This window comes from Equus asinus, chromosome 23 (genome assembly GCF_041296235.1).
Source record: "Equus asinus isolate D_3611 breed Donkey chromosome 23, EquAss-T2T_v2, whole genome shotgun sequence".
NCBI classification, from domain to species: Eukaryota; Metazoa; Chordata; class Mammalia; order Perissodactyla; family Equidae; genus Equus; species Equus asinus.
In genome coordinates this window covers 62,975,955-62,996,728 of record NC_091812.1, presented here as the reverse complement: position 1 = coordinate 62,996,728, position 20,774 = coordinate 62,975,955, and the positions used below count along the sequence as shown (strand labels likewise).

Here is a 20,774-nt window from a genome sequence, read left to right as displayed (position 1 = left end):
CAGAACAACTGGAAAACAGGAGATAAAATAGCAGAACTAAGCCCTCATTTATCAATAGTCACTATAAATGTAAATGGATTGAATTCTCCAATCAAAAAAAATAGCATAGCTGGGCAAAGTTAAAAACAAGGCCCAGCAATATGCTGCCTCCAGGAAACATATCTCAACTCTAAAGACAAACACAGGCTCAGAGTGAAGGGATGGAAGACGATACTCCAAGCAAATGGCAAGCAAAAGAAAGCAGGTGTTGCCATACTTGTAGCAGACTTCAAGATAAAAAAGGCAATGAGAGACAAAGAGGGAAAGTATAACGATAAAAGAGGCACTCCACCAAGAGTACATAACACTAATGCACAAAATACAGGAGCACCAAAGTACATAAAGCAACTATTAAGAGACCTAAGGGGAGAAATTACAGCAATAATAGTAGGGGATGTCAACGCCCCACTTACATCAATGAAAAGATCATCCAGATAGAAAGTCAACAAGGAAACAGCAGAATTTAATGAAAAACTAGGCCAGATGGACTTAATAAACATATACAGAGCACTCCATCAAAAAATAGCAGAATACACATTCATCTCAAGTGCACATGGAACATTCTCAAAGACAGACCATATACTGGGAAACAAGGCAAGCCTCAATAAATTTAAGACTGAAATCACATGAAGCATCCTTTCCAACCATAATGCTATGAAAAAGAAATCAACTGCAAGCAAAAAGGTGGGAAAGTCACAAATATGTGGAAACTAAACAACACGCCCCTGAACCACCAGTGGATCAACAAAGAAATCAAAGGATAAATTAAAAAAACCTGGAGACAAATAAAATGAAAATACATCATACTAACTCATATGTAATGCAATAAAAGTGGTTCTAAGAGGGAAATTCATAGCAATATAGGCCCACCTCAACAAACAAGAAAAATGCCAAATAAGTAATCTTAAACTACACCTAACAGAACTAGAAAAAGAAGAAAAAACAAAGCCATAAGTCAGCAGAAGGAGGGAAAGAGTAAAAATTAGAGCAGAAATAAATGAAATAGAAACCCAAGAAACAGTAGAAAGAATCAATTAAACTAAGAGCTGGTTCTTTAAGAAGATACACAAAACTTACAAACCCTCAGCCAGACTCACTAAGAAAAAAAGAGAGAAAGCTCAAATAAATAAAATTAAGAATGAAAGAGGAAAAATTATAACAGAAACCACAGAAATACAAAGGATTATAAGAGAATACTATGAAAAACTATATGCCAACAAACTGGACAACCTAGAAGAAATGGATAAATTCTTTAACTCATACAACCTCCCAAAACTGAACCAATAGAGAATTGCATAGTCCAATCACAAGAAAAGAGACTGAAACAGTAATCAAAAACCTCCCCAGGGGCTGGCCCCGTGGCCGAGTGGTTAAGTTCGTGCGCTCCGTTGCAGGCGGCCCAGTGTTTCGTTGGTTCGAATCCTGGGCACGGACATGGCACTACTCATCAAGCCACGCTGAGGCAGCATCCCACATGCCACAACTAGAAGGACCCACAACGAAGAATATACAACTATGTACCGGGGGGCTTTGGGGAGAAAAAGGAAAAAAAATCTTTAAAAAAAAAAAAAAACCTCCCCAAAAACAAAAGTCCAGGACCAGATGGCTTCTCTAGAGAATTCTACCAAACAGTCAAAGAAGATTTAATACCTATCATTCTCAAACTATTCCAAAAAACTGAGGAAGATGCAATACTTCCTAACTCATTCTATGAGGCCAATATCACCCTGATCCCAAAACCTGACCAGGACAACACAGAGAAGTAAAACTACAGACCAATATGGCTGAGGAACATAGATGCAAAAATTCTCAACAAAATATTGGCAAACCAAATACAGCAATACATTAAAAAGATCATACACCATGATCAAGTGGGATTTATACCAGGGATGCAGGGATGGATAAACATCCACAAATCAATCAATGTGATACACCACACTAACAAAATGAGGAATAAAAACCTCATGACCATCTCAATAGATGCAAAGAAAGCATCTGACAAGATCCGACATCCATTTATGAAAAAAAAAACTCAATAAAATGGGTATAGAAAGAAAGCACCTCAACACAATAAAGGTCATATATGACAAACCCACACCCAACATCACACTCAATGGGGAAAAACTGAAAGCCATCCATCTGAGAACAGGAAGAAGACAAGATGCCCACTCTTGCCACTCCTATTCAACACAGTACCCAAGGTTTGGGCCAGAGCAATTAGGCAAGAAAAGAAACAGTACCCAAATTGTAAAGGAAGAAGTGAAACACTCACTGCAGATGACATGATTCTGTATATAGAAAATCCTAAAAAATCCATCAGAAAACTCTCAGAAATAATGAACAACTACAGCAAAGTTGCAGGGCACAAAATCAACTGACAAAAATTACTTGCATTCCTATACTCTAATAATGAACTAGAAAGAGAAGTCAAGAATACAATCCCATTTACAATCGCAAAAAAATACCTTGGAACAAATTTAACCAAGGAGGTGCAAGACCTACACAATGAAAACTATAAGACATTATTAAAAGACATCGAAGATGGCATAAAGAAATGGAAAGATATTCCATGCACATAGATTGGAAAAATAAACATAGCCAAAATGTCCATATTACCTAAAGCAATCTAAAAATTCAATGCAATCCCAATCAGAATCCCAAAGACATTCTTCACAGAAACAGAACAAAGAATCCTAAAATGTACAGGGAACAACAAAAGACCCTGAATAGTGAAGGCAATCCTGAGAAACAAAAGCACAAAGCTGGAGGCATCACAATCCCCGACTTCAAAACATACTACAAAGCTATAGTAATCAAAACAGTATGGTGCTGACACAAAAAGAGACACACAGATCAATGGAACAGAATTGAAAGCACAGAAATAAAACCACACATCTATGGACAGCTAATCTTCAACAAAGGAGCCAATAACATACAATGGAGAAAGCAAAGTTTCTTCAATAAACGGTACTGGGAAAACTAGACAGCCACATGCAAAAGGATGAAAGCAGACCATTATCTTACACCACACACAAGAAATTAGCTCAAAAAGGATTAAACACTTGAAGGTGAGATGTGAAACCATAAAACTCCTAGAAGAAAATATAGGCAGTACACTCTTTGACAGTGTTCTTAGCAGCATCTTTTCAAATACCATGTCTACTCAGGCATGGGAAACAAAAGAAAAAATAAACAAATGGGGCTACATCAGACTAAAGAGCTTCTGCAAGGCAAAAGAAATCAGGAACAAAATGAAAAGATTACCCACCAACTGGGAGAAGATATTTACAAATCATATGTCCATCAAGGGGTTAATCTCCAAAATATATAAAGAACTCATACAACTCAACAACAAAAGGAAAAACAATCTGATTAAAAAATGACCAGAGAACAGGAACATTTTTACAAAGAAGATATACAGATGGCCAACAGGCACATGAAAAGATGTTCAACATCACTAATGATTAGGGAAATACAAATCAAAACTACACCTTACACCTGTTAGGATAGCTATAATCACCAAGACAAAAAATAACAAATATCAGAGAGGATGTGGAGAAAAGGAAACCTCCTTACACTGCTAGTGGGAATGCAAATTGGTGCAGCCACTATGGAAAACAGTATGGAGGTTTCTCAAAAAATTAAAAATAGAAATGCCATACGATCCAGCTATCCCACTACTGAAGTTGACAACTGAAAGACTTATGCACCCCTATGTTCACTGCAGCATGATTCACAATAGCCAAGATGTGGAAGCAACCCAAGTGCCCATCAACTGATGCATGTATAAAGATGATGTAGTATATGTATACAATGGAATACTACTCAGTCATAAAAAAGGACAAAATCATCCTATTTGCAACAACATAGATGGACCTTGAGAGTATTATATTAAGTAAAATAAGCCAGAGAAAGACAAACACCACATGATTTCACCCATACGTGGAAGATAAACACACGGACAAAGAGATTAGTAGATTAGTGGTAACCAGCTGGGGGGGGGGGGTGAAAGGGGTAAAGGGGCACATGTATATGGTGACAGATAAAAATTAGACTGTGGTGAGTACGATGCAGTCTACACATAATACTGATAAATAATAATGTACACCTGAAATTTCACAATGTTATAAACCACTATGACCTCAAGAAGATAATATAAAGACAAAAATAAAAAATAAAATGGAAAATCAAAATAAATAATAAAAAATAAAATTGAGTTTGATGAGAAAGAAAAAATAAATAAAAGCAAACAGAGTCTAAAGGACATGTGGGACACCATTAAGTATATCAACATACACATTACAGGAGTCCCAAAAGAAGAGAGAAAGGGGCAGAAATATTATTTTAAGAAGTAAAGATCAAAACCTTCCCAGATTTGACAAAAGCCATGAATCTACAAATTCAAGAAGCTCAATGAACTCCAAGTAGGATAAACTCAAAGAGATTCACACCAAGACACAATATAACCAAACTGTTGAAAAACAAAGACAAAGAAAGAATCTTTAAAAGCAAGGGAAGCAACCCATCATATAGAAGAGATCATCAATAAGATTAACAGCCAATTTCTAATCAGAAACCATGGAAGACAGTGGGATGACATATTTAAAGTGCTGAAAGAAAAAACTGTCAACTAAGAATTCTATATCTATGGGGCTGGCCCCATAGCTGAGTGGTTAAGTCCACGTGCTCCGCTGCAGGCAGCCCAGTGTTTCATTGGTTCGAATCGTGGGCGGAGACATGGCACTGCTCATCAAACCACGCTGAGGCAGCGTCCCACATGCCACAACTAGAAGGACTCACAACGAAGAATATACAACTATGTACTTGGGGGCTTTGGGGAGAAAAAGGAAAAAAATAAAATCTTTAAAAAAAAAAAAAGAATTCTGTATCTGGGAAAAACTGTCCTTCAAAAATGAGAGAGAAATTAAGACATTCCTAGATAATTAAAAGCTGAGGGAGTTTGTTGCTGCAAGACCTACCCTACAAGAAATGCTAAATGAAGTCCTTTAGGCTGAAATGGCAGGACACTAGACAGTAACTCAAATCCATAGGAAGAAATAAAGATCTCCAGTAAGGGTAACTGGGCAAACATAAAAGCCAGTATTGTGTTTCTGGTTTCCAACTTCAGTTTTTACTTCCTACAAGATTTAAAAGACAAATGCATAAAAATTATTATATAAATCTATGTTATTGTCTTTCTATGTCTGGCTTATTTTCACTTAGCATAATGCCCTTGAGGTTCATCCATGTTGTATATAAAGTTGTAATTCATGACAACATTAAAAAGGGGTAGGATAGAACTGTATAGGAGCAGAGTCTTTGTATAATATTGAAGTTAAGTTGGTATCAGTTCAAACTAGACTGTTAGAAATTTAAGATGTTAACTGTAATCTCCAAGAGGTAATCCAAGAGAATACTCAAGAGAAATGAAAACATCTGTCCACACAAAAACTTGTACACAATGGAGAAACAACCCAAATGTCCATCAACTAACAAATGGAAAAATAAAATACAGTATATCCACACAACAGAGCACTATTTGGCAAAAAAAAAAAAAAGGCATGGTTGAACCCAAAAAACATTACGCTAAATGAAAGAAGCCAGTCAAAAAAGACTACATATTACATGTTTCCCATTTATATGAAATGTCGAGAACAGGCAAATCCAGAGACAGAATGTAGATCAGTAGTTGCTAGGAGCTGGGTGGAGACAGAAATGGGGAGTGAATGCTAATGGGCATGAGAATTGTTTTTGGGGTACTGAAAATATTCTGGGAACTTTTCAATAGATTGTGGTGGTGGTTTCACCACTCTGTAAAAATACTGTACACTTTTAATGGTTGAATTTTGTGGTATGCGAAATATATTTTAATAAAGCTATTTTAAAAATCCAGTCCTAAATACAGAAGAAGACAGAAGGCAGAAAAAAACTGCTATGGTGAAAGTGTTTCAAGCTCAGGATCAATGGTTTCAAGCAGTTCCCAAATTTGTTTAATAGGAGTTTCAAGAGAGAACTGAGAGAATGGAAAGGAAGAAGTAAAACTCCAAGAGCTGAATAAATATACAACACAGTCTTGAAACCGAAAGAGCTGAGTACCAAGCAGAATGCACTGGTAAAAACTGAAACCTAAACACATCACGCAAATTTAAATCATCACCATATTTATTATTTGTTTGTTTGTTTGTTTGTTTGTTTGTTTTTGAGGAAGATTAGCCCTAAGCTAACATCTGCTGCCAATCCTCCTTTTTCTGCTGAGGAAGACTGACCCTGAGCTAACATCCATGCCCATCTTCCTCTACTATATACATGGGACGCCTGCCACAGCATGCTTGCCAAGCAGTGCCATGTCTGCACCCAGGATCCGAACTGGCGAACCCTGGGCCACTGAAGTGGAATGTGTGCCCTTAACCACTGCACCACTGGGATGGCCCCTAAATCATCACGAGATTTTTAAAAACCTAAACAACAAATAGCTTCTAGATAGAAAGCGGTTATCTACAAAGGAAAGAGAATAAAACTAGCTTCAAGAACTCTCATTATCAACAACAGATGATAAACTATGGAGTAATTATCTTCAAAATCTAATGAAAAATAGTTTTAAAACTAGAATCCTAGTATCCAAATGAAGGAGCAAGATAAGAACATTTCAACATCCAAAGACTCTGAAAAATTCCCTATCCACTGATCCCTCTCTGAAAGAATAATTCAAAGACAAAGTCTAGGAAAGCATAAGATTAAAGCATGGGAAATGGAAGACATAAGAAAAAGAAGAGCAAATAAAGCAGTAAAATATATCTAGTCCAAGGTAACTGGTAACATATGATGTAAAAGTAAATAAGTGATCAAGAACTAAAATCCCAGATGGCCTGAAAACGGGAGAGGGCTGGAAGAGAGAGGCAGAAATAAAACAAACTTGTCTTATTGTAGAGAGTGGAGGATACAGATACTAGAGATCATATACATAGCACAGATAGAAAGATTTTATGTATAAAAATTTACACATAAAAATTTTAATGGTAAACACCAGACAAAAAGGAAGAGAATGAGCAACTTTCAAACTATTAGAGCAAAGATGTCAAAGAAAATTCAATCAAAAGGAAGAAAGAGATTTTTAAAAAGAAGAAGGAGGGTAAACAGAAAACAGAGAATAAGGAAGAGTAAATCCAAATATATCTCTAATTACTCCCCCTATTCAAAGGCCAATTCTCAGCCTGGGTTTAAAAAAAGAAAAAGCATAAAAGACAAGCCTTCTAGGAAATGGGAAGCTAGAACAGGAAATGTTATAGAAAAGATATGTGTGTTTAAAGTCCAGGAAACAAAATCAGCAATGGCTTCCCTTCCTCTGAAAATTATCAATTAATAGATTATGCTTCAGATTATTACACATAGCAATCAACATAATAAAATTACTGGCACTTGTGATAAGAACTCTGCATCTAAAACTGAAGGTATATACAATACATAAACAAAATACTGTCCTTTTCTATTTTACAACTGAGAAATCTCAATATGAAATGATTTCTAATAAAGGACACAAAAAGTACATGGCAGGTCTTTTGACTAAAGTCAAACTGCTTTACAGGTATCTATCAAAACAGGTTGTAGGAGCCAGCTCGGTGGCCGAGTGGTTGGGGTTCCATGAGCACCAATTCAGCAGCCCGAGTTCACAAGTTCAGATCCCAGGTGCAGACCTACTTCACTTATCAGCCATGCTGTGGAGGCATCCCACGTACAAAGTAGAGGAAGACTGGGACATACATTAGCTCAGGGCTAATCTTCCTCAAGCAAAAAGAAAAAAGGAGGTTTAGCAATGGATGTTAGCTCAGGGGGAATCTTCCTCTCACACACACACACACACAAAAACGAGTTGTAATTAATCTCTCTGATAAAAAAACAACATATTCTTCTTACCAATAAAAACAAAGATTAATAATAAAAGAAATTAAATTAAATGTTACTATGGAACAAACCTAAAGGTGGTTTTATAAAGATTAAATAAGATAACGTAAGCACTAGTTATTCACCAGCACCTCCCCTCCTTCCTAAATCTATTTTAGTAAGGGTAGTTCCCCAATTCAACAGTCTATACTTACTCTAAAGAACAGAGAAAACTGGTACGAAAAGACCATCACCTATAGTAAGAAACACGTTTATTTTTACATTGATTTACAAGTGAATATCTGACAATCAAAGAAAAAACCTTCTATAAAGGTTAAAGATATAATTTTAGCATACATATATACTAAATCTTTTGAAACTCCCCTGGAAAATAACCAAAACTCTACCACCCTCTAAAGAATAAAAATGTATTCCAGTAAGTCTCTCCTCCCACTATCACATAAAGTTCAGAAAAGTTTTAAAAAGCGTGAGAATATATGTGGCCAGTCCAGTGGCATAGCAGTTAAGTTCACACGCTCCGCTTCAGCAGCTCAGGGTTTCGCCGGTTCAGATCCTAGGCGTGGACACGTCACTGCTCATTAGGCCACGTTGAGGCAGCATCCCACACACCACAACTAGAAGGACCCACAACTAAAATATACAACTATATATTGGGGGGATTTGAGGAGAAAAAGCAGAAAAAAAGAAACAAAAGAAAATCACAGCACATTACAATACTTCAACACAGTAAACTCAATTAAAAAATGGGCAAAATATCTGAACAGACATTTCTCCAAAGAAGATATACAGATGGCCAACAGGCACATGAAAAGATGTTCAACATCATTAACTATCAGGGAAACTCAAATCAAAACTACAATGAGATCTCGCCTCATGACCATCAGAATAACTGTAATCAACAAGACAGGAAATAATGTGTTGGAGACGATGTGGAGAGAAGGGAACCCTTGTACGCTGCTGGTGGGAGCTCAAACCGGTGCGGCCACTATGGATAACAGTATGGAAATTCATCAAAAAATTAAGAATAGAACTACCATGAAATCCAGCTATTCCACTGCTGAGTATTTATGCAAAGAACACAAAAAGAGAATACGTAAAGATACATGCACCTCTATGTTCATCATAGCATTATTCACAACAGCCAAGACTCGGAAGCAACCTAAATGGCCATCAAGGGACGAATGAATAAAGAAAATAAGGTATATATACAGAATGGAATACCACTCACCCATAAGAAAGGATGGTATCTGGCCACTTGTGACAACATGGATGGACCTTGAGGGTATTAATGCTAAGTGAAATAAGTCAGAGGGAGAAAGTTATACCACACGATCTCACTCATAAGTAGAAGGTTAAAAAAACAACAAACAACCACATAGAGACAGAGATTGGATTGGTGGTTACCAGAGGGGAATGGGGGAGGTAGGAGGGCAAAAGGAATGACTAGGCACGTGTGTGTGGTGATGGACTATAATTAGTCTTTGAGTGGTGAGCATTATATAATCCACACAGGAATCAAAATATAATGATGTACATGTGAAATTTATATAATGTTATAAACCAAAAACAAAAAGAAAGAAAATTGATAAACCCCTAAGCAAGGCTCATTAGCAAAAAACAAAAAATCAAAAGAAAAACGAAACTAGTGATATCAGGAATAAAAGAGGGAACACCACTACAGATCTTATGATAATACTATAAAATAGCACAAGAGAATACTATATAGAAACAATTTTATACCAAAAATTCAGCACTTTAGATTAAATGAACCAATTTCTTGAAAAACACAAACTACCAAACATCAGTCAAAAAGAAATGAACAGGGGCTGGCCCCGTGGCCAAGCGGTTAAGTTTGCGTGCTCCGCTTCAGCTGCCCAGGGTTTCGGCAGCCCAGGGTTTCCCCCAGTTCGAATCCTGGGCACGGACATGGCACTGCTCATCAAGCCATGCTGAGGCAGCATCCCACACGCCACAACTAGAAGGAACCACAACTAAAAATACACAACTATGTACCAGGGGGCTTTGGGGAGAAAAAGGAAAAATAAAATCTTAAAAAAAAAAAAAGAATTAGCATAATGACAAAACTTCACAACTTTTTTTTTTTTTTGAGGAAGATTAGCTCTGAGCTAACTACTGCCAATCCTCCTCTTTTTGCTGAGGAAGACAACCCTGAGCTAACATTCATGCCCATCTTCCTCCACTTTATATGTGGGACGCCTACCATAGCATGGCTTGCCAAGCGGTGCCATGTCCACGCCGGGATCCGAACCAGTGTACCCTGGGCTGCCGAGAAGCGGAACGTGCGCACTTAACCACTGAGCCACTGGGCCAGCCCCAAAACTTCACAATTTCTAATTAAATAATTGATCCAAGTAAGTATCATCAATGGATGCTAAACTATTAGGTAAAGATTCATAGGAAACTTTAAAATGGAAGGATCTGGCTAACACCATCTGAACACAACTAGAAACACTAAAAGTGGGACAACCATTCAGTACTACCTCCTGATGTGATGCATGAGGAAGTACACAGCACCACCTATGTGGTGCTACTCCCACCACCCACCACCACCCAAACAAAAACCATGAACTAAACCAAACTTCTAACCACTAGTTTACAAGAAATAGAGAAGCAAGTGAAGACAATACAAGAACACACAAGACAATCCTGAATGTGGGATACCTACAGGACAAATGGCCTGATTTCCCCAATGAATCAGTAACATGAAAAGGGCGTACTTATCATAAAAGTGACTTAGGAGACATGAAAATCAAGTAAGTGGTCAGTATGGACCTCACTTGAATTGTGAACGGAACAAACCAACTGTAAAGTGACATTTTTAAGACAACAAGAGAAATTTTAATATGGATGGTATTAGACTATATTAAGGAATTACTAATGATTGTTAGATGTGATAATAGCATGGTGGTTTATGTTTTCAAAAGAAAGCACTATCAGAGGTGCACAATAATGTATTCACAGGAATGTTTCAGATTTGCTTTAAAATACTTCAGGCACTTCCCCACTCCCAAAAAAAGTAGGAGAAAAGAGTTGAAAAAGAGATCAGTCAAATGCTGATTTTTGTGAAAGCTGGGAAGCTGGGCAATAACGTACAGGGGAGTTCATTACACTACTCTCTCTGCTCTCTGTTATGTCTTAAAATTTCCATGAAACATCTAAAAAACAGAAGCCTAAGAGATTAAAAAAAAATAAAAAACCAACCCCAAACCAATAAGTAGTCTTAACTGGATCTAAGACTGAACAAATCATCTTGTATGATAAAGAATTTGGCTGGCCTTGGTCTCCTGTTCTGGGAAGTATCTTCTAAATCGTTGGAATTTCCTGAATGATAGGAGTATCATTGTTTTTCATGGTGGGCTCCTCAGACCACACCTGATGGTTTATGCTAAAGAGTTTACTCATCATGAGCCCCCAGATAATTTATGCTAACAATATTACTTAGGACGGAGGTTGGCCATACCAGAAAGACCAATCATGTGATTACAGGGTTGGGGCTTTAAGCCATGAAATATGTTCAACCTTCAGGAAGGAAAGGAGGACCAGGGATCGAATTCAACCTTGTGGTCATGATTCAATGAATAATGCCTATCTAATGAAAACCCAGTAAAATCAACTCTGGACACTGAAGCTCAGGTGAGCTTCCCTGGTTAATAATACTTTGCATATTGTAACACAACAATGTGCCAGGAGGGTGACATGTCTTGACTCCACGGGGAGAGGACACAGAGGCTTCAAGTCTGGGACCTTCCTGGACTTCACTCTATCCATCTCTTCTTTCGGCTAGTCCTAATTTATATCCTTTTTGCTATGATAAAACTGTAATCTAAGTATAGCACTTTCCTGAGTTCCGTGCGTCATTCTAGCAAATTATCGAACCTGAGGGCAGAGTGGGAACCCTCAAATTTGTAGCCAGTTGTTACAGACATGCGGGTGGCCTGGAAATCCTCAAGCTTGTGGCTGATGTCTGAAGGGAGGGCAGGCTTCTGAATGACTATGCCCTTAATCTGTGTAGTTTGGCCTATTTCTGGATACTTAGTGTCAGAATTGCATTGTGAATCTGTGAAAGACATTCAGAATCTTACTACTCAAAGTATGGTTCTTGGACCATCATCATGACAAAACCTGAGAGCTTGTTAGAAATGCAAAATCTTAAGCCTACTCAGAACTACTAAATCAGAACCTACATTTTACCAAGATCTCCAGGTCATCTATATACGCTAAAATCTGAGAATCACTGATCTACAATACCAGAGCCAACAGAACTGTCTGCAGTGATGAGAACGTTTTATATCTGCACTGTTTATGTGGCTACCAAATGGGACAGGACAGATCTATAACATCTCCAGTTAGACCTGTGCCTAAATACAATTTCTTACAATAGTAAATAAAATAAGCCTCCATTACCCTAACATGTACACTCTTTCACTAAGTACAGTGCCAGTAACACACAGACCAAAAACAGAATTTTTTTTCATTTTTACAAAGACTCAACAACTCAAAAAGTATAGCAGCCTAGGGGCTGGCCCCGTGGCCGAGTGGTTAAGTTCGCGCACTCCGCTGCAGGTGGCCCAGTGTTTCGTTAGTTCGAATCCTGGGCGCGGACATGGCACTGCTCATCACACCACGCTGAGGCAGCATCCCACATGCCACAACTAGAAGAACCCACAACGAAGAATACACAACTATGTACTGGGGGGCTTTGGGGAGGAAAAGGAAAAAATAAAATCTTAAAAAAAAAAAAAAGTATAGCAGCCTAGGGTCATTTGGAATAAGCCCTACACACCTTATTACTGACTGCATTACAGAAGATATATTTATAAAAGATTCTCATTTAATAATCTGCCAACAATTTTATTTAATACGGTCTCTCAAAGGGGTAGTGTTCAGTTATTTTGAAATTCTGTTTATGTAAACACCTAGATCTGTGCATGAGCTGGATAAGTGAAGTACTACTATAAAAAGTATCTAGTAAAAGGGTAAAGTTAGATTCCCTATTAAATTACAAAAACTAGCTAGACTTTCCTGCTCCAAAAAATGGATGGGGACAGGATATAAACAATTCAAGATCTTCAGTGATTTTTTTTAAGTATTTTCAGAACAAAATTTGTGGTAGGTTGGTTTATTTGTTTCCTACTGTTAGAATCACTAGAAAATATAGTAACCGTTGATAGAAGAAATCAAACACTTTCAATTTTGAGACTTCACAAGCTACCCCTGAAGTCCACTTCAATTGGTAATTTGTAATTCGGCTGACATTTGACTTTGAATTCCACCCATAGAAGGGAATCAATTCTCTTATAAGGAGTGGTGTAAGGTACAATAATCTACCAGAAGAAAGAAATGGGGAAGTTACTGCCCATATAACTTCACCACCAAACTGCAAAAGGAAATGTTAACACTTCCAAACTATAAGAAGATGTTAGGATAAGGAAGATTCCATTCTTACTAATGAGGGGAGAAATGAGGAGGAGGATGCAAACCCTGCCTGGGATCAAGACCATGATGATGAGATGCAGCACAAGACAAGAAAAGCCAGCCTAAACTTGAGTCTCCATTGGGTTATTAAAGGAAGCTGGAAATAGGCCAGCCAGGAATAACAAACAGAAAAAGACTAGGAGTTAAAGGTATCTGAAGACTGAGTTTAGAATACAAATCTCTAACTTTGTTGCTCTCTTCTAGACATACACCCATCAAATCTGATGGTAACTAAACATTTTCCGTGATACTTTTCTGTATGTTATGAGGGACAGTCTACACTATAGTAGCTATGCAAGGATTCTCAAAGATCTACAGACATACCTTTCATAAATATCAAGGGTGTACTGCAAATCACTATACAGTATTTGCAGTATATTTCGAGTCTGGTGGATGCTTTATATTTCAACGTGATGTTTGCCAGGACTAAATATCCAACTCCTTAGAAGAAAAATTCCTAAAGTCCCTAGTCTTCTGATGGGGGCAGGGAATGTTTTTAGGAGGCTTTAATACACAACAGAGAAAATCTAATGCTGCCAAGATTTTTATATATATAACTTAAGAAATAAGGATTTAATGGTGGATAGAAGCCACACAAGTCCAAGGAACTGGGCAGAGAGTTTAAAAAACAAAGTAAAACAGAAAAACTATATATTCCCTCACATATTTTCTAGTTGACTTGAAATGTTTCATCATAACTTTAAATAGATGTAATTTCTCCAATATTGAGAATAGTTACTTCATTCTTTTAAATGTATCTAATAGAATTTAAATATCATAAACATGTGATACCCACCCTAAAAAAAAATACACGAACAAGCTGTTAACTATGAAAATTTACATATTTCTTTTTCACTTGATCACGTAATTATGTTCCACAGAATTGTATCCCAATTACATAAAATTGTGTACTTGAAAATAAACTCCTAAAACATTTCCACATCAGCCCTTCCACAATTCACAATTATTCTTGATAAAGCCCAACACTGTAAGAAGTGGACATCAAAAAATCTTTCTGAACATAATTTAGTAGAAATACTAACAGCTTAGACTGAGCGCCTCATTATAAATTGTATCTAATACTGTCCACACAAGTCTCTGTCAAACCACATTATTAACATTCAGTAAAATGCAAACCTCATTCATAAATCTGTTGGTTTCCTAGTTTCAAAAAATATATTTAACCTGTGTATAAGGCACAATTCAAGTTGCTTTTAAAACCCTCTGGCCCTATAACCAGAAAGACAATAGGAAAGAGACTCCTGAGACGTTTGCCTTTCTAATCAAGCAAATACTGGGACTAAACGCCTGGTTAGATGCCACATTACAGATAGTATACTATTGTATTTATTAAAACACCATGCCTAGCAGAAGAGAAGGATTTCATAAGTATGACACAAAAAGCACAAACCATAAAAGAAAAGACATAATTAAAATTACAAACTTTTCTCATCAAAAGACTGAAGAGATGAAAAACAAGTCACAAATTGGGAGAGGATATTTGCAACCCATGAATTAACAAATCACTAGTATTAACTAGTATATAAAGAACTCTTAAAATAATCAGAAAAAGAGAACTCAAAAATAGTCAAAGACCTTGAATATACACTTCACAGAAGCACAAACAACCAATGAATGTATGAAAAGATGCTCAACTTCAGGAAATGCTAATAAAAACACAATAGATACCATTTCAAACCACTGGATTAGGAAGAAAAATTAAAAGTCTGACAATATCAAGTGTTGGGGAGGAAGTGAAGCAACCAAAACACACTGCTGGCTCTTGACTCAGTAACCACAAGATTCACAATTATCATGAGCCAATTCAGTGACTCAAACTCTGGAAGTGTTTGGTAAGCATTAAGCAACTGACAATGACCAATCCAGAATTCTGAGAACACACGTGCATTACTCCAAATACAAATTTTAGCCCTTAACGAACTGTGTCCAATCTGACTCAGCAATACAAATAAGAGCACTTTTAGTCCCTTATCCAGTTTATCCAGTTAATTTTGTTAAGTATAAAATAGTCCGTATTCTAGGAGGAAATGAATACCTGATGACAACATAAGTGACTAACATTTTAATGAACTATTTCTCATTCCAGTTACACTACTATTTCAATGAGAATAAGTAGTTAAAGATGGCATTACTTTAAAACTGGTGCTTATACTTTAAGTCTACTTGATAGGAATTGGAATGGCCCTGTGACAAATTGCAGCATGGGCACTGACGTTGGACAAATCTGAGTTCAAATTCCGACTCCACCATTTTATAGCTGTAACCTTAGGTAAATTATTCAACATCTTTGATCCTCAGTTTCCTCAACACATAAAAAGCAAGCACTTAACAACCTGCCCACCTAATCAAATTGTAAGGATTAAGTGAGATTACGTAAAATGCTTAACAGTGTCCTAGCTCATTAGCATAGGCCCAGTGTTGGCACCTTTCCCTTTGTAAATTTTGCTACCATCACCTAAAATTTTTAAAGCCTCAAATTATAACTCTCGGGGCCAGCCCCATGGCTAAGAGGTTAAGTTCACATGCTCCGCTTCAGCGGCCCAGGGTTTCACCAGTTTGGATCCTGGTCGCGGACACGGCACCGCTCATCAGTCCATGCTGAGGTGGCATCCCACATGCCACCATTAGAAGGACCCACAACTATAATAAGCAACCATGTAGTGGGGGGATTTGGGGAGAAAAAGCAGGTAAAAAAAAAAAGAAGATTGGCAACAGCTGTTAGCTCAGGTGCCAATCTTTAAAAAAAAATCATAACTCTGAATTCATAAGAAAATATTACTCTTACATTCAAATTATTTCCCAATATTACAAGAAACTGTGTGCCACAGGTCAGAAGAGCAACACCTGCTTCTCTAACTAAAAGGCTCTTTCCTATAAGAAATTAGACTCTGGAAAAGAGGACAGATTTTCACTTAGCTTTTGTGATACAGAAGCAGGGATTTCCACCCTATGTGGGAAACTTAAACACAGTTGATTTCTAAGCTTCAACTCAAGGTGTTTTCGATTCTAAGAAAAAGTTTATTTAATAATTTAACGTATTGCATACTACCTTTTGCATTTCTTGAGAAAGATTATCTAAAGAAAATTACTTGATTAATGAATTGATGTTTTGTTGGGGGTTTTTCTGGTTAGTCTGTGGAAAAAGAGTTTACACTTAAAATGACCTACATTTGTGGGCTGGCCCCGTGGCCGAGTGGTTAAGCTCGCGCGCTCCGCTGCAGGCGGCCCAGTGTTTTGTTGGTTCGAATCCTGGGCGCAGACATGGCACTGCTCATCAAAACCACGCTGAGGCAGCGTCCCACATGCCACAACTAGAAGGACCCACAACAAAGAATATACAATTATGTACTGGGGGTCTTTGGGGAGAAAAAGGAAAAAAAATAAAGTATTTTTTTAAAAAATGACCTACATTTGAAAAATCTCAACACATTCAACAATTAGAGAACAAGAGAAGTTTATAATACTGGCATCTACACTCATGATAAAACATCTACAATGCTGAAGCTACTGGGACAGAACTTTAGTCACTGAATTAAACTTCAGGAATCCTCATTTTAAATACCTTACCGTAGTCAAGACACAAAAGAAAAGACGCATGAGATAAAGTGACATCTGCCAGTCTAAGAAATGTGAACTAATAACCATTGATGAGAATCATCTATAGACGTAATATCATATCAGGATACTGTTATTGTCTTCTTCAAAATCAAAATGAAACGTGAAATCTTTCAGATACATATAAAATATATCATGATGAGGTAATGAGTCAGACTAAACGAAATAAAAATTCAGGAAGTTCTTATATTCACATACTTCAATTTTCTTCCTTTTTCTTCGTTTCTAAAATAGGCTACAGCAAGTAAGTAAGTTACCTGCTGGACAGTCATAGAGATGTTCACTAAAGAAACATGAATTTTCCCATTTCCACAATTATAATCACTTATTAATGCAACACACAATAGGCATTCAATAAATGCTGAATAAATAAGTAACAGAATGAATAAGACGGATTAGAAAAAACAATTTAATTTACAAAAAATTCCTCTTAAGAAATAAGTTAATGCAGAAAATGTACTTCTTTTAGACTTTTGACATTTCACATTCTTGGCTATAATACAGAAACTTTCAGTTTAACCAGTTTGGGACATTCTAGAAAGAGATAGCTATCACTAAAGACTAAGAGCTCTGTTTTTCCCACCATCAAATCCGACAAAATTCTAAAGAGAAACATCCATCATATCTATCCAAATTCTCAAATACTAATAATTAGACTGAGGAAAGAAAAAAAACACTTGTAAGTTGGATTAGAACAGAACATATTTAATAGTTAACTAAATTACCAAATCTGCATTCGCAACACTCTATTGGTGTCTTAAAACGCTCAAAATTTTATTTTAGTTTAATATAAAAGGTATTTTTATGCCCAGCCATACTTTTAAAAGAGGCTAGCCTAGAAACAAGTACACATGGCGACAACACAAAGGTCAGAGATCGCTGATACAGATCAAATAAGTGAACTATAACTTGACGTTCCACAAGAAACATTTGGGGCTTTTTCTGAGGCCCAGGTGGACTGTACAGATAAGTCTCCACCCAAGAAACAAATAAAAGAGGCAAGATAAACATATCTGGAGAAGACTGGACAATGTCAAAGATATCCCCAAAGATCACTCATGCGGGTCTGGTCTCCTCCCTTTCTCCCTAATCTCACCGCCTCAGGGAAAACTAAATCTGCACCTCACGTCCCCAGCTCACCCTCAACCCCCCATTACTCACCTTCTTTACTAAAACCAGGGTCCCCCTCTCGGACATCCTCTAGTTCCCTCCAGCAAGATATCTCCTGCGCCTATCTTCCCTCAGAGTATTAGTCTCCTTAATCCGAACCCATTTTCCGCATCCCGTCTACCCTCCGCCCCTTCAACTCTGGTCCCCTCACTCCGACCGTTCTCCCAGAATCCTCCCCAAGTCACCGATCTGTGGCCCCTACTCCCTCCCACTCCCTCAGCCACAGCTCCTTTCATCCGACCCAGCCTCCAGCCTCTTCCCCGGGTTCCCTCCCCCATCCGTAGCCCGGTACCGGCCCCCTCCCCCAACTCCGCCCCTCTCCCCCCTCCCAGAGTGGGAGACCCCCTTACCTGAACGCCGCTGCCGTCCCAGAAGCTGAAAGGTGCTGGCGCCGGCCGGCCTCCCAGGTTCGGTCCCCGCTGAGCTCCTGACGGCCCCTAGGGAAAGCGAACGCCACCACCTTCAACTCTGCCCACCCCGGGCCAAGCCGTCACAGTCACCGTAACCACCGGCAGTATCACAGCCGCCATGTTGAAACCCCACTTCCCTCCTCCTTCCCCTCACTACTCCGCCCCTTTGGGCGTCTGACGTCACGGCGCAGCGCTCCACCCCTCCAGGCCAATGGGAGGAGCCGACGGTGACGTAAACTAATCTCTTCTAGAGCTCAACAGCTCTGGTTGCCCCGAGCGTTGCCATTGGAGTGGATGGACCCTGCTGACCCAAAGGGAAGAAGGAAAGGAGCGGGTCGCAGAGAGGGTAGGGCGTAGGGGTTGGAGAAGCGGCCAAGGAGGGAACCTGAGAGCCTTGAATCGCGAAGGGACGCACAAAGATTTACCGACGAGACCTACTTGGGAATCAGGATGCCTGGCTTCTGGTCCCGGGTCAGTGACTTGGTACAAGTCCTACCCTTTCTGGGCCTCACTTTCTCCGTTTACAAAGGAACAAGTTGAACGGTGACCTCTAAATATCCCTACAATTCTGACATTCAACGGGTTTAAACCAGGTAATCCAATCCCAAACTCTAGTAAGAGTTCTTCTGCATTTATGGGATATCTCTCGGAATCAGGTGCATGGAGGATTCGTAACTGAATGAGGTGAATCTTTGTTCCCAGAAGTTCCTAATTGGGGGAGATAGAGCTGCATAAACGGTTAACTCTAGGAAAGATCAGAGAGTGATAATGGTGTAACAGGTGCATAAATTGCTCTGGAAAAAAATGACTTTTGGCTAAGGGATTAGGAAATATTTCCATCTCTACACTTTCTGGGTACATAAAGAGTGTATGCTCCATATCTAATTCTCCAGCCCTGTTTTCTCTCCAGAACTCCAGAGAAAATAATATTTGTACTTTGAAGGGCGCAGCAGTTTTAACTCACTATAAGAGAAGGTGGGCATTCCAGAAGGAGGGGAGTTAAAGCGAGCAGTGAAATGCAAATCATCAGTTCTGGATTGTTTGCCTGCTTAATTTAACAGATAATGGGCAGCCACAGAAGGTCTGTGGAGAGAGCAGTGAGCTGAGGAAAACTCTTCATCAGGAGAATTAGAATGGTAGCAGTGAATAAAATGGATTGGAGACTACATGGTAGACTTCTGCATTGAGTGAAAGACTCACCTGAACTAAAGCAGAGACAGTAGGGGTGTAGACTATGGGATGAACTGGAGCAAGATTTTGGAGATTGACAAGATTCAGAGACCTGCTGTATGGGAGGAGAAATCATGAAGAAGAAGGGACCAAGTTTTGGGGGCCTCTTATTAATAGAAACGAGAGAGACCTAAGGTTTACTAAAGTGCTAAGGGAGATAATAATGAGTTCAGTTGGCCAAACTGAGATTAAGATGATGGCAAATTGTCTGGAGAGAGATTCTAGAAGGAATGTGAGCTTGGAAATCAGGAAAGAGGTATGGAGTACACGCGTAGTATATTGGTGCTCCTTCAACAAATAAACTTGTCGTTCATTCATTCAACAAGTATTTACTGAGTGCCTGCAATATACTAGGGCCTGTTCTACACACTGAGAATGCAGCAATATATAAAAGAGACCAAAAAATAAGTAAATAAATAAATAAATCCCTGCTCTGGCAGACCTTACCTTCTAGAGAGAAATAACTAATAATAATGGTGACAGGTGTTAAGAAGAAGAATGAAGCAGGGAAAAGGAGACAGAAAGTAGCCATGGTTGAAATTTATAAAGGATGCCCAGAGAAAGGCAACATCTGAGTAAAGACCTGAAGGAAGTGAGGAAATGAGTCATGCAGATATCCAGGAGAAGAAAATGCCTGGCCAAGTGAACAGCTAGTACAAAGGCCCTAAGGTGGAAGCTCACCTTCTATGTTCGAGGAGCAGTAAGCAACCTAGTGTGGCTGTAACGTAGTGAGCAACGAGGAGAATAGTGGGAGATAAGTCAGACAGGCAACAGGGAGCTAAGTCACATAGGGCCTTGTAGATCATTTTAAGGACTTTGACTTTTGCTTTAAGTGAGCTGAAAGCCATTGGAGAGTTTTGAGCAGAGAAGGGAAATGATCTGGCTTTTTAGTAG

General features: G+C 38.5%; 1 protein-coding gene across 4 annotated transcripts in view; it reads right to left on the bottom strand.

Moving 5' to 3' along the window:
* The window catches only part of UBAP1 (ubiquitin associated protein 1), a 57,222-nt gene extending 38,362 nt beyond the window's left edge, over positions 1-18,860 (bottom strand). The window contains exons 1-2 of one of the 4 annotated variants that reach the window (XM_070495795.1): positions 18,591-18,807; positions 16,624-16,766 (exon numbers count right to left, since the gene is read on the bottom strand). The gene's annotated coding sequence lies outside the window, so the exon portion shown is untranslated. Of the gene's footprint in view, positions 1-16,623; positions 16,767-18,590 lie in introns of all 4 variants that reach the window. The other 3 variants (XM_070495796.1, XM_014857399.3, XM_014857401.3) reach the window with 3 other exon arrangements.
* Between the last annotated feature and the right edge of the window lie 1,914 nt (positions 18,861-20,774).